This window comes from Amblyomma americanum, chromosome 3, assembly GCF_052857255.1.
Source record: "Amblyomma americanum isolate KBUSLIRL-KWMA chromosome 3, ASM5285725v1, whole genome shotgun sequence".
Lineage (NCBI taxonomy): Eukaryota > Metazoa > Arthropoda > Arachnida > Ixodida > Ixodidae > Amblyomma > Amblyomma americanum.
This window is the reverse complement of record NC_135499.1, coordinates 119151518-119174904: the sequence shown is the minus strand read 5'-3', so window position 1 is coordinate 119174904 and position 23387 is coordinate 119151518. Positions and strand designations below refer to the sequence as shown.

Here is a 23387-nt window from a genome sequence, read left to right as displayed (position 1 = left end):
CCAAGAGTTCGAGAGCTTCAGCTTCGTGTTCTTCGCCAACTGAACTGCGTCAGCTTCGTGTTCTTCAGCTTTCTCTCCTTCGGCTGCACTGGCCGCTGGAGCAGCAAACCCCAATTGCATGTCTTACAATACCCCCGGGGTGAAAATACAACTGGCGGCCTAAGGGCACGGGATGATAGCGGGGTCGTAGTAGGGTTTAAGGCAGAAGAAGTGGACTATTTCGCGGCCGCGGCGTCGATGATCAGGCGAAAGCGTGAGGGGCTCGACGAGGTAGTTACCTGGAGATGCCTGCTGAACTGCTGAAGGGGCCGTGGTATTTGCTTCGCAGTTTTGTCGAAGGGCCCGGGCTGGAGGAGGGCACCAAAAGCCAAACTAAGAAGTCAGGAAGGTAACCCGGCGGCAGACAGGTAGAAGTGGCGCGGCACTTTTTTGACGGTACTGATCGTGGGCAGTAAAAGAACGGTCGAGTTGATGGCATTCTTCGGCATGCGCAGCGGCTTGAGAGATGGCTGTAAATTCGGAGGAATCTGGGCGGTAAGGGAGCATGGTGTCCATAATTGAAGATGGCTCCCGAACGTAGAGAAGAAAATACGGGGAAAAACCAGTAGTTGCTTGCATTGCAGAATTGTAAGCATAGGTAACGAATGGTAGAATGCGGTCCCAGTTGGAGCGATCGGATGGAATGTACTTGGCCATCATGTCGTCGAGGGTCCGGTTAAAGCGCTCGGTCATGCCGTTCGTCTGACGACGGTAAGATGAAGTTGTATGGTGAACGATGTGACACTCCCGAAGAAGGTCCTCCAGGACGCCGGACAAGAAGACGCGACCTCGGTCGCTGAGCAATTCCTGAGGCGCACCGTGGCGAAGAATGATGTTTTGAAGTATAAAACCGGCGACGTCGGAGGCCGTTGCAGCTGGTAACGGGGAAGTTTCAGCATAGCGCGTGAGATGATATATGGCGACAATGATCCAACGGTGCCCAGAAGAAGTGCTAGGAAGTGGGCCATAAAGGTCCATTCCAACACGGTCGAAAGGGCGGGCCGGACAAGGTAAAGGTTGCAGAGGAGCCGGTGAGTGCTGTGGTAGATCCTTGCGCCGCTGACATTCGAAGCAAGAGCGGACGTACTGACGGACAGAACGGTACATGCCTCGCCAATAATACCGAAGACGTAGGCGGGTAAAAGTTTTCAGCAGACCGGCATGAGCGCATTGCGGGTCATCATGATAACTGGCACAAATAGCGGAGCGGAGATGCCGGGGAATCACGAGCAGCCATTTGCGACCATAGGCAGGTAGTTGCGACGGTACAGCAGCTGGTCACGCACGACAAAGTGACGGGCTTGACGACGGAATGCTCTAGAAGGGGGGCTGGCAGAGCGGTTGGCTAAGATATCGAGAATAGAAGCTATCCAAGGATCCTGGCGCTGCTCAGAAGCCATATCAATGGGATTGAAAGAAGATGTGAGGCTGGAAATAGAGGGTTGGGCGAGTTCAGAGGACACATGGGAGCGGGATAGGGCGTCAGCATCGGAGTGTTTGCGTCCGGAGCGGTAAATGACCTGAATGTCGTAGTCTTGTAATCGGAGAGCCCAACGAGCGAGGCAGCCAGAAGGATCATTGAGTGACGACAGCCAGCAAAGGGCATGGTGATCTGTGATGACAGCGAACGGGCGCCCATATAAGTAAGGGCGAAATTTCGTGATCGCCCAAATAATTGCCAAACATTCTTTATCCGTGACGGAATAATAAGTCTCCGCTTTTGTGAGTGCACGGCTTGCATCAGGAACGACGTGCTCATTGAATCCAGGTTTCCGCTGAGCAAGAACGCCACCCAAACCGATGCCGCAGGAGTCCGTGTGGAGTTCTGTAGGGGCGGAAGGGTCGAAATGGCGCAAGATCGGAGGGGAGGTGAAAAAATGGCGCAGCATGGCAAAAACTTCGTCGCATGTAGTGGACCAGGCCGGTAAGTCGTGGCCGCCGGCGAGAAGTTGTGTCAGTGGGGCGATAATTGCAGCAAAAGTCTTTACGAACCGACGAAATACGAACAAAGTCCAATAAAGCTTCTAAGTTCTTTCAGGGAGGTGGGCTTCGGGAAATCAGCAACTGCTCGTAGCTTGGCGGGGTCCGGGAGGACACCATCCTTGGACATGACGTGGCCAAAGATAGCTGTCGGGCGCCAAAGTGACACTTCAAATCAAGCTGCAGGCCAGCGTCACTGAGACACTCAAGGACACTCTCAAGACGAAGAAGAAGAGACGGAAAATCCGGGTAGAATACGACAACATCGTCCAAGTAGCAGAGGCATGTTTGCCATTTCAGCCCGCGTAGGATGTTGTCCATCATGCGCTCGAAAGTTGCAGGCGCGTTGCAGAGACCGAAGGGCACCACATTAAATTTTTACAGCCCATCAGACGTGATGAAAGCTGTTTTCGGGCGATCAGCTTCGGCCATTGGCACCTGCCAGTATCCATAGCGCAGATCTAACGAAGAAAAGTACTCTGCCCCCTGCAGGCAGTCAAGCGCGTCATCTATACGAGGCAGGGGGTAGACGTCTTTCCGAGTAATTTTGTTTAGCCGGCGGTAGTCGACGCAGAATCTAATGGAACCGTCCTTTTTCTTGACGAGTACAACGGGAAAAGCCCACGGGCTGTGAGAGGGCTGGATCACTCCACGGTGTAGCATATCGCTCATCTGATCATCAATTATGCGGCGCTCAGTGGAGGAGTCGCGGTAAGGGCGCTGGCGCAAAGGTCGATGTGTTCCAGTGTCGATATGATGGCGAACCGCTGTTGCACGACCCAAGGTGTCTTGAGAATCGAAGGACGCGCGGAAGCGCGAAAGCAAGGCGACAAGCTGGGCGCGTTGGAGAGGTGGCAGAGCGGCATCGACGGAATCGGCGAGCTGGTCGGGTGAGGTCTGATCGGTTGCGACGATGAGAGGAGTGAGGGCACTGATGTCATACGCGGGAGGGTCATCCGGAACAAGTGAAGCGTCGTCGAGATCGATGACATCAACCGTGCCAAGCGATTCTCCCCGAAATAAAGTGGTCGGGATAGGCAACGGGTTCGCAACGTACAGGGCGCTACAACCACCAGATGTTGTGAGCACAGCATGCGGGAGCATGAGAGATTTGCGGTGCGCACAAAGGGGTGAGGGCGAAAAAAGAAAAATAGCGTCAGAGAGTGCAGCAAGAGTAAGAGGCACAAAAACAGAAGAGAAAGCCGGCACGTCGGTGTCGTGAGTGGCGAGAATATGCGTCGGCAGTAGCAGGGGAGGCGTCGACGAGAGCATCACACAGCGGCGACAGATCAATTTCAGCACGTGCACAGTCGATGATTGCGTGATGCGCGCACAGAAAGTCCCAATCGAGGATGATGTCGTGAAGGAGCGGGCAAGAACGAAGAACTGAATGGTGTAGGCGAGGCCTTGGATGATGAGGCGAGCGGTGTACACTGCGAGTGGTCGAATGGGGTCAGCGCTGGCGGTTCGAAGGAAAATTTCAGAAAGCGGCGTCGTCACTATTTAGTTTGCGGCACAAGTTGCGGCTAATGATGGGCACTGCATAACCAGCGTCAATGAGCGCATGAACAGGAACACCTTCAACCAGCACTTCAAGAATGTTCACAGGAGCGCCAATAGGACTTGAGACGGTCGGTGACGGCGCAGTTCTTGCCTCCGGAACTGCGGCGCCTAGTTTTCCGCTTGGAGGGGTGGCGACCGGCGGCGCATATGAGAGGCCTAACGGCGGCGAGGAGACGGCTACCGGGAGGTTCGGTGGTAGGAGTAGGAGCGATAGGTAGAGGGATGCTGGGGCAGATGTGAAGAGTCAGGTGCGGAGGGCGCGGGAACATCGTACGTCGGCGCTCGCCCGTAGTCGAGAGAACGGGATCCGCAGGTGCGGCACCAACGGGCCACATGACCAGCGAGGCCGCAAGTATAGCAAATCGGGCGGTTATCTTGCGTGCGCCAAGAATTCAGAGGGCGTGGAACGGTGCGAGGCAAAGGCCGGTGAGGGTGAGGCATTGTAGGAGCGAGCAGCGGGTCAAGAAAGACGGTGCAAGGTGGCGCATAGGCAGGAACAACCGGCTGAGGTCGCGGCCGGACAACAGCTTCAGCATAGGTCAGCGGTGCAGTGACTACAGGAGGTGGATTAGCGGGCGGCAGGACCTCTGCAACCTGATCCTGGATGATACGCTGAAGGGAATGCGAGAGCGTTGGCGTTGAAGCGGGTGGGCAGGTAACCAGCGATAGCTGGCGGGCGACCTCCTCCCGCACAAACTGCTGGATCTGCTGAAGAAGGGTCGACTGATCGTGAGCAGGACCGCCGACAGCCAAGCTCAAAAGGGTGTCGTCTGGGCAAATGGTACGGCGGGTGACAAGACGCTGTTTCCGGAGCTCGTCATAGCTCTGACACAAAGAAACGACGTCGGAGATGGTTTGAGTATTTTTGGACACTAACATCTGAAATGCATCGTCCTCAATCCCTTTAAGAATGTGTTTGATTTTGTCCGCGTCGCTCATGGATGGATTCAGACGCTTGCATAAATCAACGACATCCTCGATATAGCTTGTGAAATTCTCGCCGCTCTGCTGGGTCCGACTGGGCAACCGTTGTTCGGCACGAAGTTTTCGGACAGCTGAGCGGCCGAAGACATCGGTAAGACTTGTTTAGAGGGCCGCCCAGGTAGAAAAATCGACTTCGTGGTTGCGAAACCACAAGTTGGCGACGTCGGTCAGATAAAAGATGACGTTTATCAGCTTGACGCTGTCGTCCCACTTGTTATAGGCGCTTACGCGTTCATAGGAGGCGAGCCAGTCTTCGACTTCGGTGTCGTCCGTGCCGCTGAAGATCGGAGGGTCGAGCTGACGCGCGGGACCGGAACAGACGACGGTGGCGGGAACAGTGGAGCCAGGCTGGAGCTGTGTGGTAGTCTTCGTGGTAGAAGCTGGTAAGGTGTGTATATCTTCAGGTCTGTAGCTCCAGGGTGGGAACAAGCAGCACCTCCACCAAATGTAAAGACGAAAATCAGACGCACAAGAAATGTGGACAGGCAAAATCTTTGTTGACACAGCGTTGCTCCAAGCCAAGAGTTCAAGAGCGTCAGCTTCGTCTTCTTCGCACACTGAGCTGTGTCAGCTTCGTCTTCTTCAGCTTTCTCTCCTTCGGCTGCACTGGCCGCTGGAGCAGCAAACCCCAATTGTATTTCTTACACTTATATTTTTCTAGATAATTATAAAGAAGCAAGAACTAAGCTCTCCAAAGCAGAGCTCACATCGAGCTTAGATACAGACCCTGACGAGCCAAGGAGGAGGAACAAAAAGCGGAACCCCAGTGTGGGTATGTGCCATCTTTGGATAGGCAAACAACAACAACAACAGTTCGATAGCAGCTCAGATGAGTCTGTTGAGCCATACAGTCTTCCAACGCCACCAACACCTACCAAAATGCCCTTTGCAGCCTGTGAACTGCTAAATTGTAAGGATCTGCAATTTCAGTGCATTTCAGGCAATTAAAAGAATGTAAAAATGTAGTATTAGATGCGTACACACAATATATTATTGCGTGAACCTTTGCATACCTGCTGTTATACCAAGCTGAACCAAGGTTTTAAAAAGGACGTGTCCTAGGTGAGAGCAGCAAACTAAGAATTCTTCTCATTTTTGGTTTCATAAATATAAAGTTGGGGATCACATTAAGAAACATTGCGTTGAAATATTTTTAAGAAGGTACCCATTACTCGTCTGTTTGCAGCATACAAAAACAGTGGTTTGGCAGTGGCATTGGCAGCCGCTGTGCATTTCGTGCACATTATTTTAAGACCAGAAAAGACCTGCTTCAATGGTACCGGGTTGGAAACATCCTATATTGCTGTTTCTCAGTGTGATTTCATTTTCCTAACTCTCTATACATGAACCCAGTCAATAAAGTTAATTTTTTTTAGCAACTACTTTTTCAAATCCAGAAATACTGCAGACTAGGTCACTACTCAACGTTGCTGAGTTGGATTGTTGCCTATGAGATTCCTCTAAAGCCTTGGCATTCTAAAGAATAGACACGTGGACTGTGTCATGGGGAAAGTGTGTAGAAGGGGGTGAAAGAAAGAGATGATTAAAACGATAAACTCCTGACTCAATTTTTAGTTTTTTTTTATCCTGTCATTTACACTTTAAATTTTGTAATTTAAGTAGTAGTTGTTGTAGTTTTAAATTAAAAACGAATAACTGCATGACATGAATATGTTCTCTTGGACACAATTCCTATTTAAGAAATATATTTCTCTAGAAAGCTGTGGCTAGCATGGCACAGCATCTAAAGCTCTGGCCATCATGTAAGCACAAGAGCCAAAACCACTTCATATTTGACTCAGAAAAATGAAACTGCTTGTGTGGCGAGATTTTATACAGTATAAATACCTGGATAACGGAAATTTACTAAAGGAAGGCTTGGAACATTGATTTGTAAGTGGGTGCTTGGTAGTGTTTTTCTTATGCAGGCTTTTTCTTGTCAGTGTAAACTCCGTCTACTCACTATGATGCACTTTTTTGCAGAAGATACGATGGAAGAAATTAGGGGGAACTGGCATCGTTGATGCTACAAGGAGAGTCCTGAAGGACCTGCTTGCTGATCAAGTGGCTATGCACTACAGTTGATAGGGAGGAAAAGGCGAGCGCCACTTCAGGGAAACAGCACGCGGCGAAATAATGCTAAGTATGACCATACACATGTAATAAATTTGCTGATTCGTAAAAGAATTTGTCACTCCCAAGCTGTCAGAAATTCAAAATGACGGTACAGCATAACTGCTTTTATGAGCCCTGAAGGTTGATAGAAAACTGCAAGTTGCATTTGTGAGGAACGGGTGCCTTAAGTTAACAGGATATGCATTATTAAAGATAACCTTATTTAACAGTTATCAAATGCATAGCAAACAAAATATGATAGCTTTAGGCAGCCGTAACACAAGCAATAATTTTCTTCTGCTTGCATGCCATGACTGATATAGGGAAAACCGAATTTTATCGACGGTTCACAAGACAGTACAAAGGTCAGATTTGCATTCTTTCGTTATTCGCCATGACCAGGTAGACAGCTATATGGCAAACCACTTTCAGCAGTTGGCTCATCTTCCCTGACGCCTGTGCAGACTGTGCAGACTTGGATATGATTGTTTCACTCCGTCTGTAAATAAATCTTATACAGTAATGTGGGAAATTCATGCATATAGCTTAAACTTGATTTTTTTACCTTATATTTCCATGTATCAGTTTAAATGAGGGTAGCACTCATTTCAAAAATGTATTTTCTGTCCTGATGCTACAAACTAGATGATGTTATGAAAATTATCTACAATTTAGGTAATATTCAAGACAAGCAGGTGCTCTCAAGCCATTCGCTATCATTGTGCAGGAAGAATGTCGTGTAACAGGAAAGTGAAGCACGTCTTCCTTACTATTTTAGATGTCTTAACAAGCAGAACTACTTGTGAAGGAACAGTGGCTGAAATAGAGAAAGTGTACAAAGTCATGGTTGCGACACGAAAAAGAAAGAATGGAGCGCAAGACACTTAAACTCCGAGATAACGGCAGGTATGGATATAAATCTAGTGAGCTGGCACCAAAACTTGCAAATGCTAGTATTACTGCCTGCTTTTCTTCATTGCCAGTCCGTTAATGCTTTAACACACAACGGAGAGACAGGCGTTATGCTATGTTTTGTGGGACTCTGTGTCCAAGAGAAAGCAAGTGTAGCAGGAGGCAGCAGAAGGTTAGATGAGCGGATGAGATTAAGAAGTTGGCTGGCATAGGGTGGGCGCAGCTGGAAAAGGACAGGGTTAATTCGAGAGACTTGGAGGGGCATTTGCCCTGCAGTGGGTGTAGTCAGCTTGATGATGATGGTGATGTGTCCAGTTTACAGCTAATAAGGCTCATCCATTGCAATTGTAGCGGTCCATTTATTATGTGTCCTTGGAGACGCGGTGTGAGATCTTGCACTTTGCTCAGGTGTATCGAGCACCAAGAGTGTGGGACAACTTCGTCATCTTCAGGCACAGCGTAGAGTCGGCACATGCCAGTGGCGGAACAGGTGACAGTGGATGCACTACGCAATCTATTCTTCACCTGACACATAGTGGTACAGGTACAGAATACCTAATTTGGTACAAATTAAAAATATATATTCATTAGCATTTAAATCATTGGCGGCATGTCATTGGCCAATAATTGTTCACAAAAGCATGTAAACTCAAGGTGAAGCCATGTGAAAAATGTGTCTCATGCCCCTTTCAGGATTTTGTATTGGAATGAAAATGCAGAAATTCTCTGATTTAAAACACGATTACATAATTAATATGTCAAGTCGAAAATTGTATTTTAAATTTACTTTGTTGAAACACAGCTAAATACTTATAGCATTGGCCTCATGCAAATGTTGATATTAACCTGAAGAACCACTGACGAAACAGCACTTCCAACTGACCTGGGAGAAGCAAGAATCCTGGAGGGAACATCTCACAGGCTGCTTGATATACCAGCGGACAGTGACTATTCTGACCTGTAAATTTAGCCGAGTGTTTTCCATGTTGTATGCCATTTGTTTTGGACAATGTTTTGCAAACAATCTTGCTTTGCACATTTTCTTGGGCGCCCCACAGTGTACTGATTATTTTGTACTTATTGTTTACTTTAAAACGTGGTAAACTGCTTCTTTTGAATTTTTTGCATTATTGTTTCCTTGTGCTTTGCACATTTTCTTGAGTGCCCCACAGTGTACTGATTACTTTCTACTTATTGTTTATTTTTTCAAAACGTGATAAACTGCTTCTTTTGAATTTTTTTCCACATTTGTCTCCTTGTTTTGCAGCGGTTTCTTGTGCTTCCTAACAGACTGCCAAGATCACTGGCAGTATAACACAATTTGTACTGCACAGTGTGTGTTCATCACCTTGTGCCGCACCATAGCCTGTTTTCCTATTAGTGGATCAGGTTAAGGCTTGTTTCTAAACTTTTATGGCTGCCCCAAACTAGCAAATGTCCCACACCTGAATACTAAAAGCGTGCCAGCTCTTGCAAGTGTTCTGTAAAGCCTTTCTTATTTTTATGCATGATGCTAGTCAAGATTGCAGTCGTATATAGCCTTCGATGAAGGCCCTCCAATCAACGGTGTCGACCATATCTCGAATCATTCCCATTATTCCCATTTACCGCCACCGAGCTACATGCAGTTACCTGCGATTTCATGTGGGGGGTATTAATCACGACACCATCAGAACTGGTCGATGCCATTAGCTGAAAGGTTTCCTTTGAATGTCCTTCGTCGCTGTGTTCGTAGTTGTATCGATTGTTTTTATTTCAGATAATTTAATTCAGTTTTTATTCAGTTGATGTGTTTTTAGCATTGTATTTTCAATGTTGTCCTTTTCTTGCACATTTGCTGCTAGGCTTTTGAAATACGCCAGGAATGTCACATTTTGGCATATCACAAGAGGAAATATAGCTGCTACATCTTGAAATTACGTATGCCGTAAAATTTACTTCTCTCACAAGGTATGCACAGATTTTGGTCTGCTTTTGCTAGCCAGAAAAAGTGTTGCTGTCTTTCGGCCCTCTCTTTACCGTGGGCGCCCCACTCCTAGCCAGATCAATTCTTTTTGTGGCAGCTAGCCTTATGCTGTTGACATGAAAACAGTGTCATTGTGATGCGTGAAACTAGTCCTTTGCGCCTCTTGTGAACTGTTGATGCATTTATTTACATCACAAGCGTGTGGATCACTGCCAATGAAACAAGGGCCCTTATGATGTGTGCACAATCTATGTACCCCTTTTCAATGCCAAGGTGAACTAGGTTTATACATATTTTCTTACAATTTTATTTCGGTAAGATTTCAGACGCTAGTCTTGTTCACAATATTGTTATATATATGCTGTCTTGAAATCTGTTTCTGTGGAAATATCCTTGTGCAGTTTACAAAATGACTGGTTACTCGTAATGAAAGTGCACAAGTTATGTGCAAAGGCTTCTATCAGAATATATGTCTGTAAGATTGATTGAGAATTTTGTAATTTCTAACATAAATCTATATTTGATGTTGAAGCTGTCTCTGTTCAGCGTGGTGTATATACCTCAAAGTTTACTGGAAGTCTGCTATCAACAGTACACTTCTATGAAAAGAATTATGACTGCTGGAAAAGATATGTACTCATGTGTGCCAGTTTTGCATGCAACTATCTTGCATTTCTAGTGACTGAAGCAGCCTTCCGACATGGTATATTTGTAAATGTGCTTTGTCCTGTTTTTCTGGAAACCCATTGTTCTTCGAGTGGTGCAGGTAAGGCAACATTATTTCTATTTCCTTTTAACCGCCCAGACTACTTTGTCTTCCTGGGTAGCCTTGGGCGCCTTTAATGCCTCCGAGCTGCCGGAAAAAACACCTGTTTGTCTAGAAGGATCATTTACGACTATGTCCCTGTAGAGTCCAGTAAAAATTCCCATGGACATCCCATACCACTCCATAAAAAGGGCCAATATGTTCTCTTCAAGTCCTGTAAAAATCTTCTGGGACATTTCTTAGTCGACTAATGTCCTCATCAAGATCTATGAATATCCACTAGGATTTCCTGCGGACCTCCATGGGATACAGAAAATGCGGTCAAAAAGATATGCGAGGGATGTCCTAGAGAGTTTCTCAGCACGTCCTAGGGATATCCGCATATCCTTTCAAGATTTCCCAAGGACATGCCTTGGATGTTATTATTTTCACTGCGAAGTCATTGCTGCTTCAATGCTGGACACGTAGCTCTATGCGCGCCGCGATAATGTCGCAATAGGGACTTGTATGTTGTTCACCCTTTGTGCCGATTCCGGGAAGTCCGAGCTTCTACGTATATACTCTTCGCTTCGCCAAAGTCGTCCATTGTCTCTCCGCCTTTTTTTACCTCAAAGATATGCTGTTTTACCATAGGCAAACATGAATATGCAAATCACTCATGCGCCACATAGCTTGTTCAGCGCTTGTTGTCACTGCTCGTTCGTGTCATACTTTCGTCTTTCTTCCCGCCTTTAGTGCGCTTTCAGTAAAAATTAAAACTGACTCACATTAACGCTACAGTACATCGCGGATAGCTTGGAACCGACGCTGGCAACGCCTGCCGGCCATATCCACAAGGTCTACAGCAACCTTAATTGCGAAAATTAGGTTTGAAATAGCCTCCTTAGTATTTTGACAGAATGGAAAAATAAGCCTTGGAACAGCACCTAAGAAAGACCGCCTTTAGGCGCTGAATCCCAGAAAATGCTGATTCTGCAATATATGAGCAGTCCAATACATCTATAGCTATATACAAGTATCCCGCTAAAGGGATATTACGATGTAATGCGAATGCGGCAAACGCGATACGCTACAGGTATATGATATTCAATTTCGACCGGTGCACCGTCCATCACCGTTATTGCATAGCGACAGATGCACCGGGCAGTGTCGAAAGGAAGATGAAGACGAGCGCGACGCGAGGTACGTACACGCGCCGTACCTAAACGGTCACCAAGGTCCTTTTGTACGCCTTCCTTGATGCAGCCGGTGCTATAGCTTGGTCTTCGTTCGCTCCTGAGGTTCGGCATCCTTATGGCAGCTACTGCGACCAAGCCGACGCCCTCTGTGCCTTCGGGGGAGGAACTGGCTGCTTACTGCGACCCTCGGTACCACCGCTACTTCTACGCGGGAGTCATGACGCCTCCAACTGGACAGCTGTACGACTTTAAAGGCGCCCCCATCACCCGCCCCACTGACATCCATACGTGGTCCGTTGTGCAGCTGGTGCAAGCAGGGGGCGCAGCGCCCTCCTCCGCGCCTTCATCGCGGTCCATCATCATCGAGCGTGAAGAACGCGTATGTACGGGGCTGCGCTTTAATTTTTACAGCGCGGCTTCTAATGGCCTGTTTGGCGGATACGCGGCGGTGATGCCTTCCTCCTCGTTCTCTCACGGTTACATCATCACCGCCACCGATGCTCAACCCAGAAACGAGCGGTTAACAGGATCCCGGGTCTCTTCCTCAAAAAGCGTCCTTGAGGCAGGACGTGTGGAGTGGTCGCGTGATCCGTGCTCCACCGGGGGGCAACATACCGCTTTGGTGCCTGTCCGCTTCTGCTGTGCGCCACCACCGCGAAGACATGCTGCAGCGAGTAATGTGCACGGTCCTTGTGTAAACATGTCAGAAAACACCCCTCCACAACTGCGCTGAATTTGGCATTGCCGAATATCGTAATAGCCCTTTGAGTTATTTTACTGGCAAAATGTGCTGAATGTAGTTAACACGGGCATGTGGGCTATAGTTGGTGACTGACCGCGCAAAAAAAAAAACTTGGACAAAGGCGGGAAGAAACGGGGGGACAAGGGACGTAGCCATCACGCTCTCCAATGAAGCGCACACTTGGTCCGTGGAGCAGATGGATCTCATTTCAAGTTTGCGCTTTGCCTCGTCCTTTTTTCTCGGCTCTGTCCACGATAATTTTCGTAGCCGCAAAATGCATAGCGCACAATGCACTGAATCTGACAAATATATGCGCAACATTATGCTGTCTGAACAGACCCTCAGCCTGTTGCAAGAGCAGCGACAATGTCTGAAGAAACAAATCGGTATACAAAAGGGGAACATAGCTTTCATCTGTATTAAACCGAGGGCGGTCAATCATTGTGAGGTGTCTGATCACAGTCCTCCCTCAGCGCTGTAAATTCCTGATGCATGACAATCAGATGTATGTCATTTTTCAATGGGCGTAGACACAAAGCAAATTACTCTGGCCTATTATTAGTACTGCAGAACTTATGTACGATGTTTCAAGAAGAGTGAGTAACCAGTATTAGTACTGCAGAACATAGATCTGATGAACGGTCTTTCATGAGGAGTGAGTAAAGATTTATTGAACGTTTACTCAATCACTCTTCTTGAAACATGGTACATCGCAGCTATGTTCTGTAGTAATAATAATGCGACAAAGTAATTTGCTTTGTGTCTACGCCTATCGAAAGATGGCGTATATACCATGAAATTGCAGCGCCTAGGGAGGACTGTGAACAGGCACCTCACAAGGATATGTGACCGCCAGTGGTTGTATACATATGCAAGCTGTGTTCTACTTTTGGATATCGCTTTACATGATCCCATTATTAGTATTGCAAAACATAGATCCCATGAATGATGTTTCAAGAAGAGAGCACATAACTTCTGTTTTTATGAGATATTAAGGGTGGTATTCAGTTATGAATGTAAAATGACCCGTGCATAGAGTATGGAGGGTTTGTGGATTTATTTTTAGCGGTCACACTTTTCATTTATCCTACGAAAGTTGGATGAAGGTGGTTTGCTAAGCGTATTCTTGCGCTTTTATTGACACTCCCAAACTCACCAAAGATACCAGTCACCTGCGTTTTGCGCTTTTCACTTTTCATAAAGCTTGTCGGCGCCTTAAGGTCTCTCGCTATGATGGTCTTCTCTTCACGTATATAGAAGACGTTGATGCTCCATTTAGTTTTCTAACTAGTGCCTGCGAACATGGACGCAGGGCCAGCGCAAACGACATAGCATGGGACGCCGGATTTCGTGGAGTGCCCTGGAAGTGCCGGATTTGGACACTAAGCTGGATCTGCCGAAGTGAGAGACCCAACCAGGAGGAGGCGGTTGGTCTTCAGCTGGTTGCGCCGCGTCCTGTGCTTCACTGTCTCCCTTTTGGTGGCAGCGGCGAGTTGTATGCTGTAGAGCTTTCTTTTTTGTTTTAAATGTGAACATATTTTACAGTTAAATGTATTTAGATGTAAAACGTGTGTTATGTCAAAATATATTTCACACGCTGCTCCGAGGCCGTTTCCCGTGGCCGTTTGTTTCTAGTCTTGGTTCGCACGCATGATGTCGCACAAGGGAAACGAGGTCGCAGTCCAGGCAATGAACGACCTGGTCCAGAAGTCATTTTACATTTTGTGCATTCATCCGTGCTCGCGATATCTTGTATTTACACTCGCATACCTAAGCGTTGTTCCGACCCTGGTATCGTTCTCTCGCAAGTAGTCTGCATCCAGTTTTACGTTTTGTGGGAATCCCGGCTTCCCGCCGTTGTCTTTGCGCGGCTGTTGCCGACAACACGCGCTGTTCTCCTCTTTCCCTTTCTCCCGCCTCAGGCAACAGAGAGGAGGCTGGGTGACTAATCATTGTCATTCTGTCGCAGCGCCGCCCCGGCTTCCCAAGGGCCTTTGCCATTTGTGCTGTTTGGCGGGAATTCTTGACCCGCTTGGGCGGCCGCGCGACCGTATATATAAATATATATTAGTAGACAAGGTAAGGGAAATGAGGGGCTCGTTTGACTAACATGAAGGAAGCCAACAGTCACCGAATATCCGGACGCACCGAATGCTATATTCGGAGGTCGTGGCTTCAGATCCCACCGGCGGCATATTTCTTTTGCTGCTGCTTTGTAAGTACTTTTTTTTAAGCGACATATTAATCGAAGTGTTATTCTCAGCACTGCAAATAATCTTAAAAAAATAAACGTTCCCCGATGCACCTTTGTTTCGGTGACTGTTGGCATCCTTCACACACACACAAACACACCTATGTTACGACTTCTGGGGCATACCGTTTAAGACCATTTAAGCTGCATTTGGAGATGTACGGAGGCATTTCAAATATAGCCCCCGCATTAAAGTTTGCACAGCGTGTCTTAGTCGGAAGAAATCCGTGTCATCTGTGAATATTGTTGTCCTAGTGTCTCATTTATAATTGTTTTTTACTGTTCTGGATATGCCTCTTTTTGGGAGAAAAATCAGTGAAGCCATGTTTACTAATAAGGGCAAATCTCAGCCGGCAGTGCAGCTTATAAATATGGTATAGACTTTTCTCTTTGTATGACAATTTGGTCGACTTTATTTCGTATTTATTATACAACAGCTGGTTTTTTTCGGCAAATATTTCCTAGGGATGCCTTGATGTCTTTCCCCACTGATAAAATATGTTATTCTAACAGATACTTGGAGTATATCTCGGCATATCTGTGAGCCCTTACAGTTGCTATATCAATATTTAATGTACCTACGGTTGTTTTACTCTAAACTATGCTTGTAAAAGGATTTGCTATTATTACGAAGAAAGAATGGAACTGAAACTAAATGATTGGATTGATGCACTGCAATTAAATTAGTTTAAAAACCAGTGGTTTTAATTATGATTATGATTGTTTTGTTGCACGGAGTTGAGCAAGCGGACAGGGAAGGATGTGTGAAGTCAGCAAAGGCTACATGAATGTTTGTAATGTCATTGTGGCAACCATAACCAATAGTCCTTCCCTTTTGCCTAAGCGAGGATGTTTCTTGCTCTAGCTAAATATACCACTCCACAAATTTTTTTGCAGTTGCTTGTATGTTGCATTTTCACATCTCGTTCCATATTGGATTCATTTCATTGGTTCAGAAAGGTGACAGTCATTTCATATGAATGACTGCTATGAGACTACTATGCATCTTCAGTTATCAGTGTAATTTCTTACGCTTGCCACTGAGGGCATATCATTTGTAAAGAGGCGAATCATGAAAGTTTCACTAATGTATATTATTTTCTTCTTCAAAACCATTGTCAAGTTTCCTGGCGAAGGAGATGCTGTTGCTGTAGTTCGGCGCAGCTGGATACGTGATGGAATGCGTATGCGGCCACAAATGGCTAAAAATGTGCAAGAGATGGTTAGAAGCTGCATTGAGCAGAGTTCAGGGTGCATTCAAACTACATTAGTGGTTCTAGGTATGTAAGGTAACTTGTGCACTTTTATAAACGAAACCTGTACCAGTTTGTTCAGCACTCACTATTACAATCGGTATTCTTTAAGGTTTGCTTTTTATAGATAAATATATCTTATGTAAAGACGCAAATCAGACGCACAAGAAATGTGGAAAGGCAAAATCTTCGTTGACACAGCGTAGCTCCAAGCCAAGAGCTCGAGAGCTTCAGCTTCGTGTTCTTCGCCAACTGAACTGCGTCAGCTTCGTGTTCTTCAGCTTTCTCTCCTTCGGCGGCACTGGCCGCTAGAGCAGCAAACCCCAATTGTATGTCTTACAATACTCTCGGGGTGAAAAGGCGCCATCCTGGCGGCCTAAGGGCACGGGATGATAGCGGGGTCGTAGTAGGGTTTCAGGCAGAAGAAGTGGACTATTTCGTGGCCGCGGCGTCGATGATCAGGCGAAAGCGTGAGGGGCTCGACGAGGTAGTTACCTGGATATGTCTGCTGAACTGCTGAAGGGGCCGTGGTATTCGCTTCGCAGTTTTGTCGACGGGCCCGGGCTGGAGGAGGACACCAAAATCCAAACTAAGAAGTCAGGAAGGTAACCCGGCGGCAGACAGGTAGAAGTGGCGCGGCACTTTTTTGACGGTACTGATCGTGGGCAGTAAAAGAACGGTCTAGTTGATGGCATTCTTCGGCATGCGCAGCGGCTTGAGAGACGGCTGTAAATTCGGAGGAATGTGGGCGGTAAGGGAGCATGGTGTCCATAATTGAAGATGGCTCCCGAACGTAGAGAAGAAAATACGGGGAAAAACCAGTAGTTGCTTGCATTGCAGAATTGTAAGCATAGGTAACGAATGGTAGAATGCGGTCCCAGTTGGAGTGATCGGATGGAATGTAGTTGGCCATCATGTCGTCGAGGGTCCGGTTAAAGCGCTCGGTCATGCCGTTCGTCTGGCGATGGTAAGATGAAGTTGTATGGTGAACGATGTGACACTCCCGAAGAAGGTCCTCCAGGACGCCGGACAAGAAGACGCGACCTCGGTTGCTGAGCAATTCCTGAGGCGCACCGTGGCGAAGAATGATGTTTTGAAGTATAAAACCGGCGACGTCGGAGGCCCTTGCAGCTGGTAACGGGGAAGTTTCCGCATAGCGCGTGAGATGATATATGGCGACAATGATCCAACAGTGCCCAGCAGAAGTGCTAGGAAGTGGGCCATAAAGGTCCATTCCAACACGGTCGAAAGGGCGGGCCGGACAAGGTAAAGGTTGCAGAGGAGCCGGTGAATGCTGTGGTAGATCTTTGCGCCGCTGACATTCGAAGCAAGAGCGGACGTATTGACGGACAGAACGGTACATGCCTCGCCAATAATACCGAAGACATAGGCGGGTAAAAGTTTTCAGCAGACCGGCATGAGCGCATTGCGGGTCATCATGATAACTGGCACAAATAGCGGAGCGGAGATGCAGGGGAATCACGAGCAGCCATTTGCGACCATAGGTAGGTAGTTGCGACGGTACAGCAGCTGGTCACGCACGACAAAGTGACGGGCTTGACGACGGAATGCTCTAGAAGGGGGGCTGGCAGAGCGGTTGGCTAAGATATCGAGAATAGAAGCTATCCAAGGATCCTGGCGCTGCCCAGAAGCCATATCAATGGTATTGAAAGATGTGAGGCTGGAAATAGAGGGTTGGTCGAGTTGACACAGGGGAGCGGGATAGGGCGTCAGCATCGGAGTGTTTGCGTCCGGAGAGGTAAATGACCTGAATGTCGTAGTCTTGTAATCGGAGAGCCCAACGAGCGAGGCGGCCAGAAGGATCATTGAGTGACGACAGCCAGCAAAGGGCATGGTGATCTGTGATGACAGCGAACGGGCGCCCATATAAGTAAGGGCGAAATTTCGTGATCGCCCAAATAATTGTCAAACATTCTTTATCCGTGACCGTATAATAAGTCTCCGTTTTTGTGAGTGCACGGCTTGCATAAGGAACGACGTGTTCATTGAAACCAGGTTTCCGCTGAGCAAGAACGGCACCCAAACCGGTGCCGCAGGAGTCCGTGTGAAGTTCTGTAGGGGCGGAAGGGTCGAAATGGCGCAAGATCGGAGGGGAGGTGAAAAAATGGCGCAGCATGGCAAAAACTTCGTCGCATGTTGTGGACCAGGCCGGTAAGTCGTGGCCGCCGGCGAGAAGTTGTGTCAGTGGGGCGATAATTGCAGCAAAAGTCTTTACGAACCGACGAAATACGAACAAAGTCCAATAAAGCTTCTAAGTTCTTTCAGGGAGGTGGGCTTCGGGAAATCAGCAACTGCTCGTAGCTTGGCGGGGTCCGGGAGGACACCATCCTTGGACATGACGTGGCCAAAGATAGCTGTCGGGCGCCAAAGTGACACTTCAAATCAAGCTGCAGGCCAGCGTCACTGAGACACTGAAGGACACACTCAAGACGAAGAAGATTAGACGGAAAATTCGGTTAGAATACGGCAACATCGTCAAAGTAGCAGAGGCATGTTTGCCATTTCAGCCCGCGTAGGATGTTGTCCATCATGCGCTCGAAAGTAGCAGGCGCGTTGCAGAGACCGAAGGGCATCACATTAAATTTGTTCAGCCCATCAGACGTGATGAAGGCTGTTTTCGGGCGATCAGCTTCGGCCATTGGCACCTGCCAGTATCCAGAGCGCAGATCTAACGAAGAAAAGTACTCTGCCCCCTGCAGGCAGTCAAGCGCGTCATCTATACGAGGCAGGGTGTAGACGTCTTTCCGAGTAATTTTGTTTAGCCGGCGGTAGTCGACGCAGAATCTAATGGAACCGTCCTTTTTCTTGACGAGTACAACGGGAAAAGCCCACGGGCTGTGAGAGGGCTGGATCCCTCCACGGTGTAGCATGTCGCTCACCTGATCATCAATTATGCGGCGCTCAGTGGAGGAGACGCGGTAAGGGTGCTGGCGCAAAGGTCAATGTGCTCCAGTGTCGATATGATGGCGAACCACTGTTGTACGACCCAAGGTGTTTTGATGAGAATCGAAGGACGCGCGGAAGCGCTGAAGCAAGGCGACAAGCTGGGTGCGTTGGAGAGGTGGCAGAGCCGGCGAGCCGGTCGGGTGAGGTCTGATCGGTTGCGACGATGAGAGGAGTGAGGGCACTGATGTCATACGCGGGAGGGTCATCCGGAACAGGTGAATCGTCGTCGAGATTGATGACATCAACCGTGCCAAGCGATTCTCCCGAAATAAAGTGGTCGGGATAGGCAACGGGTTCGCAACATACAGGGCGCTACAATCACCAGAAATTGTGAGCCCAGCATGCGGGAGCATGAGAGATTTGCGGTGCGCACAAAGGGGTGAGGGCGAAAAAAGGACAGTAGCGTCAGAGAGTGCAGCAAAAGTAAGGGGCACAAGAACAGAAGAGAAATCCGGCACGTCGGTGTCGTCGGTGGCGAGAATATGCGCGGCAGTAGCAGGGGAGGCGTCCACAAGAGTATCACACAGCGGGGACAAATCAATTTGAGCACGTGTACAGTCGATTATTGCGTGATGCGCGGAGAGAAAGTCCCAACCGAGGATGATGTCGTGAGAGGAGCGGGCAAGAACGAAGAACTCAATGGTGTAAGAGAGGCCTTGGATGATGAGGCGAGCGGTACACGCTGCGAGAGGTCGAATCGGGTCAGCGCTGGCGGTTCGAATGGAAATTTCAGAAAGCAGCGTCGTCACTTTATTTAGTTCGCGGCACAAGTTGCGGCTAATGATGGACGCGGCAGCACCAGCGTCAATGAGCGCATGAACAGGAACACCTTCAACGAGCACTTCAAGAATGTTCACAGGAGCGGCAATAGGACTTGAGACGGTCGGTGACGGCGCAGTTCTTGCCTCCGGAACTGCGGCGCCTAGTTTTCCGCTTGGAGGGGTGGCGACCGGCTGCGCATAGGAGAGGCCGAACGGCGGCGAGGAGACGGCGACCGGGAGGTTCGGTGGTAGGAGTAGGAGCGATAGGTAGAGGGATGCTGGGGCAGATTTGAAGAGTCAGGTGCGGAGGGCACGGGAACGTCGTACGTCGTCAGCGCTCGCCCGCAGTCGTGAGAACGGAATCCGCGGGTGCGGAACCAACGGGCCACATGACCAGCGAGGCCGCAAGAATAGCAAATCGGGCGGTTATCTTGCATGCGCCACGGATTCAGAGAGCGTGGAGCGGTGCGAGGCAAAGGCCGGTGAGGGTGAGGCATTTTAGGAGCGAGCGGCGGGTCAAGAAAGACGGTGCAAGGTGGCGCATAGTCAGGAACAACCGGCTGAGGTCGTGGCCCGACGACAGCCAGCTTCATCATAGGTCAGCGGCGCAGTGACTACAGGAGGTGGATTAGCGGGCGGCAGGACCTCTGCAACCTGCTCCTGGATGACTGACACGGTGAAGGGAAGGCGACAGCGTTGGCGTTGGAGCGGGTTGGCAGGTAACCAGCGATAGCTGCCGTTCGACCTGCTCCCGCACAAACTGCTGGATCTGCTGAAGAACGGTCGACTGATCGTGAGCAGGACCGCCGACAGCCAAGCTCGAAAGGGTGTCGTCCGGGCAAATGGTACGGCGGGTGAAAAGACGCTGTTTCCAGAGTTCGTCATAGCTCTGACACGAAGAAACGACGTCGGAGAATTTTTGAGGATTTTTGGACACTAACATCTGAAATGCATCGTCCTCAATCCCTTTAAGAATGTGTTTGATTTTGTCCGCGTCGCTCATGGATGGATTCAGACGCTTGCATAAACCAACGACATCCTCGATATAGCTTGTGAAATTGTCGCCGCTCTGCTGGGTCCGACTGCGCAACCGTTGTTCGGCACGAAGTTTTCGGACAGCGGGGCGGCCGAAGACATCGGTAAGACTTGTTTTGAGGGCCGCCCAGGTAGCAAAATCGGCTTCGTGGTCGCGAAACCACAAGTTGGCGACGTCGGTCAGATAAAAGATGACGTTTGTCAGCTTGACGCTGTCGTCCCACTTGTTATAGGCGCTTACGCGTTCTTAGGAGGCCAGCCAGTCTTCGACGTCGGTGTCGTCCGTGCCGCTGAAGATCGCAGGGTCGAGCTGACGCACGGGACCGGAACAGACGGCGGTGGCGGGAACAGTGGAGCCAGGCTGGGGCTGGGTGCCAGTCATCGTGGTAGAAGCTGGTAAGGGGTGTAGAGGCTGGTAAGGGGTGTAGATCCGTAAGGTCTGTATCTCCAGGGTGGGAACAGGCAGCATCTCCACCAAATCTAAAGACGCAAATCAGACGCACAAGAAATGTGGACAGGCAAAATCTTTGTTGACATAGCGTAGCTCCAAGCCAAGATTTGGAGAGCGTCAGCTTCGTCTTCTTCAGCTTTCTCTCCTTTGGCGGCACTGGCCGCTGGGGCAGCAAACCCCAATTGTACGTCTTACAATACACACACACATATATATATATATATATATATATATATATATATATATATATATATATATATATATATATATATATATATATATATATATATATATATATATATTGTCACTGAGAAACGGTTGACGTAAGCAGGGCTGGTTTACTTGCTTTAAATATACGCGCAAGACGTTCGAACGCGCAAGGCAGCAGGCAGCACGAGAGGTGATGAAGACGAAGCATCTAGGCCCGAGATGGCTCAAGGCTTGCCAATGTAGTTTAGCCGCTGTATGGCGCCACTAGAGTAGTTAGTAGCGTAGCATTATATATATATATATATATATATATATATATATATATATATATATATATATATATATATATATATATATATGTATATAGATATATATATATATATACCCACGTACTATATGGAACGTTCAGTTCACATTCACAATGCACCTAAGCTGCTGAATTATTCCTTCCTATAGTTTTTGTTTTACGGCCTTCTTAGTATTAGTGGTGAAGATGACCCATTTATCAGCGAGTAAGGCTCGTTTTTGACAAAATGGAGCAGAAATATGAGTGTGCAGGACGGAAGGACTTTAATAGAACACGAGACGTCTAGTTGTCGGCTTGGCATACTACTCCAGAGAGAGGGCAATTTATTCGGGATTTGAGTTACATTACAATATATCTTTAGTTAACATAAAATTACTACATAAACAATATCGCACGCTCATCAGCTTACGATTTAATAACTTGTATGCATTATCACAGTGAATCCCTTCTTTTTATAGTCTGGAATTGTTGATATTAAATTAAAGACTCGAGCGACTGTAACGAGCAAAGCACTATCGAGGAGATTCTTGGCGAGTGTACGATACGATTTGGCTCGTGTCTCATGAGTCTGGTGAGAGAGGATAGTGCTTATTTCATGTAGCATTACGTCGCTTTATTTGCTCAAGAAACACGTGCCATAAAGAGGGTTTGCTCGAAAAGCAGCGCACCTGATACGCAACGGCACTGGGGTAAATAAGCGTCCTGGTGTTTATCTTACGCTATTAAAAAATTAAGAGCAGCACTAACGAATAGAGCTGTGAAGCAAAGCAGTTTGTTTGAAAGCTTTTATTTCTGCCTTAATGAAAGGTTTATCATAAGCCGAAGATAAAACTGAAATAATTTTCATGCCTCTGGTGTGTTTGCTGGAGTGAGGCGCTAAAATGTTTATTTCGTTCACAGCTGCAATTGGTCAACGGAGTGACACAGAACCTATCATGTCGTTGGTCTTTGCCAACTTACTGCTCTTTTAAAACGATACCCAGTCATAAGTATGAAAGCACAAGCACCGAGTATTAGTTATTATTTTGATCTTTAGCAGCCAAGATAATGTTTGCATGCGTGATGGTTGTCATGGCCGATCAAGGGCCAGTGCACCTTTTCCCATTAATGTCCTGCGCGTGCCCCAGCCTCCTCGTCCGCCATTTTTGCCGACCATGTTAGACGAAAAGGAGGAGGAGATCACTGTACGTGTTCATCAACGAAAGACGCTTCCGGGCTTTAGTGCTAGCACCTTCTGGGCCATTGAAGAAGCGAGGAGGCGCGTTTCAGTTTCGCAAGCGTCCTTTAGTCACTGATCAAAATGATCAATGCAGGGAGGTGCGTGTGTCCACAAATGACTCACGCCTACTTGTTCCGGCTGAGGCGAAGACAGCATAGCTCTTAAATATTCTCCTCAAAATAACCCAGCCAACCCACTTTCGGGAGAGGGCCATCTTAGAGAGAGGAGGGGGTGCGGGTTGCATACTTTGTTGTACGGCGTCTTCCCGCAGGGGGAGCACAGCTGGTTTTAAAGAGTGTAAAGAAAAAGGTGGAATTTTTCCTTAACAGACTTACGACGTCCACATGGATGCAAGAGAGTCATTTTTTGTCCATGCGTCTTCAGATAGCAAAAATCGTGAGGATGCACCCTTTTTACCCCTTTTTTTCTTAAAGTGCAGCTGTAACAAATAGCTCTCATGAATGGCAGAAAGCAATTTTCTACTGAGTCGTAGGTGTGCCTCAAGAGCATCGGCGTTTGGTGGCTGACGCTAAGGCCGACGAGTTAAAATCCGGTTCACGGCCACCGCATGCTGGCTGGGACAAAAAGTGAGAAACTTGAAAATTGATCTGAGGAAAGGAAATGGCGCAGTAATTGTCTCAAACACCGGTGGACACCAGAACAACGCCTTAAGAGAAAGTTGGAAGAT

At 47.9% G+C, this 23387-nt stretch overlaps 1 pseudogene; it reads right to left on the bottom strand.

The window, feature by feature from the left end:
• Positions 1–215: 215 nt before the first annotated feature.
• On the bottom strand, positions 216–11614 carry LOC144124051 (uncharacterized; annotated as a pseudogene).
• Between the last annotated feature and the right edge of the window lie 11773 nt (positions 11615–23387).